Source organism: Sinocyclocheilus grahami, unplaced genomic scaffold (genome assembly GCF_001515645.1).
Source record: "Sinocyclocheilus grahami isolate Dianchi unplaced genomic scaffold, SAMN03320097.WGS_v1.1 scaffold765.1, whole genome shotgun sequence".
NCBI classification, from domain to species: domain Eukaryota; kingdom Metazoa; phylum Chordata; class Actinopteri; order Cypriniformes; family Cyprinidae; genus Sinocyclocheilus; species Sinocyclocheilus grahami.
The window spans coordinates 102126-105899 of NW_015505944.1; the positions used below are offsets into that span (position 1 = coordinate 102126).

The window sequence follows — 3774 nt, forward strand, 5'->3', positions numbered from 1 at the left end:
GGCTAAGGCGAAATGACAAGGGCTAAGGAAATGACAAGGGCTAAGGAAATGACAAGGGCTAAGGAAATGACAAGGGCTAAGGAAATGACAAGGGCTAAGGAAATGACAAGGGCTAAGGAAATGACAAGGGCTCCGTAAAGTAGCTATCTCTAGGGGAGTGATAAATGCTGAAACAATACTCGGCAGAGGGAAGGGATCAGAGTGAGTGTTAAATAGTGAGGGAGTGATATGAAACAGCTGGGTGCAATCAGTGTAAACAGGTGTGTGCAATTCGTGCTGAGTGCAATCAGTGCAATGCATGATGGGAAATGTAGTCCGGGGTGCTATGCAACGGTTTGTGTGGTGCGAGAGTCAATGAAAAGGAAAGTTCATGGACCGGATTCGTGACAAATACACTTTAGCCATACCATAAGACAATAGAAGAAATTATGAAATTATAAAGATTGACTTAAGTCTGACTTCAGCACTAAGTTCAACTGTTTGCATTTAATATAAATGTAAACTATGACACATTTTCAATTAAACTTGCAGTTAAGTTTCCAAACACTGTACATTCGGTTTGTGCTTAATTATATGCTTTTAAAGTATGCATATGTTATTTCCAAAATAAGTACACTTAACATATAGTACTTTTTAAAGTATGCTAAGTGTACATCTTTTTCACAAGGCTGCACATAGTACAGATTGTATTTGGACTATGGCTGCAACCCAAATATGGAACTTAAACAGAATTTGATATCCATAAAAAATGTAGTCAAAGTTACATACCGTCTCCTGATGAAGGCCAGCGGTCTGGAGTCTGGACAGAAACTCTGTCCTCCACGTCCTGTGAGTGTCACGCGAGGAACCGAACGATACTTCATCTGATTCTGCCGACTTCACGGGGTTCACAGATTCCTCCCAAACCAAGACCAAATCTGACGACACATTCACAACGATGTCTTCATATTTATCAAATGCACTCACTTTTTATATCAAACATTGATAGTTTGGCATACAGATGACTCTATTACAGGAAGCACATGGGAAATATTGTTAGTAGAGAAAACGCACAAAAAATTTTTTTTATAAAATACTTTTTTTTTTGACAAATCCTTTCTCAAAATGACTAAATTAAGATTCCAGAATTCTGTGTTCAAGCAAATCTCATTTTTTAATAGACACAGACGTATTTTCGTTGATGTGCTGGTCTCCCCATACTCACCGATCCAGGTGACCCCATCACTGAACACGTTCTTGTTTTCCTGAGCTGCTGCACACGTCTGTGAATAACATGCAGACATCTCCATTATCAATATGCACAAAGAGAACAGACATTCATGCGTACAAAAAAATCTTTAATGCGTGTCTTATCAAGAACACTAGGGTGGAGCGGTGGAGGGTGAGAGATGTGAGGAAATTTGGTATGTTTGTCTTGCATTGTTAACTGCTAATTAGCTTTCTCTCTTTGTGACCACTGTTGATTTTTGTAAACAACCTGCACTTACTTATATAAAAAAACACAGGCAGTTGTGTACCTCCATGCTCCCGTAGGTTTGTTCAGGATGGTCCGAGAGGGCGATAAGAGTGGTGCAGTCCTCCACTAAATTCTTCTTCCTTTTCATCATTACCCCAAAACAGCCAGTTTACCACAAATCTGAGAATCCTCTGCCCCTCCTTAAAACATGGTGCAATGATACAGTTATTATTTTGTAATAAAGAACCAAAAATACAAAATCTGGCACGTACACTATATTGGACAAAAGTTTAATATAATCACATTTTTTCTATGTTTTAGAAAGAAGTCTCTTCTGCTGCATTTATGTGATAAAAATATGTGATAATAAAGCAAAATTGTGAAATATTATTACAATTTAAATACATATATTTCCATGTGAAAATATTTTAAAATGTAATTTATTTCTGTGATGTAAAGCTGAATTTTCAGCATCATTACTCCATTCTTCAGAAGTCTTTCTAATATGCTGATTTGCTGCTTATTATGATATGCTGATTATGTTGAAAACTGATGGGTGCTGATGAATATTTTTTGTAGAAGCCATGATAGAAACCTTGTTTTCATGATGCTTTGATGAGTAGAAAGTTCAAAAGAACAGCATTTATTTGAAATAGAAGTCTTTTGTAACATTATAAATGTTTTACTGTCCCTTTTTAACGTCACTGCTGAATAAAAATACTAATAGGCTATCTCCTTTATCAGCATATTATACTGATTTCTGAAGGATCATGTGACACTGGAGTAATGATGCTGAAAATTTAGCTTTGATCACAGAAATAAATTGCATTTCACAAAGCATTCACATATGAAACAATTCTTTTAAATTGTAATAATAGTTCACAATATTACTGTTTTTTTTTTTTTTTACTGTTTTTACTGAATCTTTGATCAAATAAATGCAGCCTTGGTGAGCCAAGAAACTTTTTAAAAATATTACAAATCTTAATTATTCCAAACGTTTGACTGGCAGTTTAAAATACTGTAAAAGTATCGATCGGTTTGGTAATTTCAGTATAGTTTTGAGGTACGTAAATGGTCTTGGGTCAAATAGAGCATGAGGGTCAAATAGTGTTTTAAAAATATTACAAATCTTAATTATTCCAAACGTTTGACTGGCAGTTTAAAATACTGTAAGTATCGATCGGTTTGGTAATTTCAGTATAGTTTTGAGGTACGTAAATGGTCTTGGGTCAAATAGAGCATGAGGGTCAAATAGTTCTCACAATAAATGTGTACATAAATCTGAACATCATTATGTAGATAAAGTGAGATTAATGAATGAATACAGAAGAGGAAACACTGAGCATAAAATGACCCAATTAAAGATGCGCACTGTGTACTTAGAAAAGCTCCTTAAACAGCCTGGATTCCCTGAGAGAACCATCATACACAGTACAAACACTTACATAAACACTAATATATTCCATATAACTGGAAGAATTAGAATGACAAAATCTATGAGTGTTACTGCATTTCAACAAAATATCAAATCACATGACATTAAACGCTCTCTTTTCAGACATTTTCTGTCATTACAGCAATAGTGAGTCTGATGTGTAAATCAAATGTAGTACAGAACAGTGCAAGAGGATGTAAGTGAAGGGGTCAGTGAGTGCAGCGCTCACCAATTAAACCGTCTGAGGGGCAAATCTGGGTCAGGTGTCTCACTAATGCATGTTTTAACATATTACATAATTTCATTATTTCAGGCAGTTGATCCTGCCTAAGTAATGTTCAAAACTAAATAGATTGTATTACTAAATGGATTGTGTAGTATGAGGTGTTATAAAGAACTTTTATGAATAATAATAATAATAATAATATAAACTAAAATTAGCAAACATTAAAAAATGTAAATTGAAAATGTTGCTTTGTCAACTCACTATTATTATTATTATTATTATACATCAAAAAAGTTCTTTATAACATATTTTAGTTGTTTACAACATAAAACCTGGTCTAAATCAGGATTTTAGTAATATCAATGTGATTTTTGAACACCAAGTTAATGCTTAAAACTACTTAAAACTAATATACAGAAGCAGGTGCTTATATAACTCAGATACAAACTGTGAATGTTGGCTTGAAAAAAGCCTTGTCAGAAAGTTTAAAAACCTTTAAAGTTTGAGAATTATATAAGCTTTACTGACAAACATCAAGGAAAGTCTGAGGGGATTTGGGGGATTTTTTGAACATCCACTACATATAAAACTAAGTCAGATCAGTTAGAAAAGATGAAGGAATTATCACCAGAAAAGTACAATGAAAGCATATGG

At 34.2% G+C, this 3774-nt stretch overlaps 1 pseudogene; it reads right to left on the bottom strand.

Moving 5' to 3' along the window:
- LOC107561290 (anoctamin-7-like) overlaps positions 1-1650 on the bottom strand; it is a 13729-nt pseudogene extending 12079 nt beyond the window's left edge.
- Positions 1651-3774: the final 2124 nt, after the last annotated feature.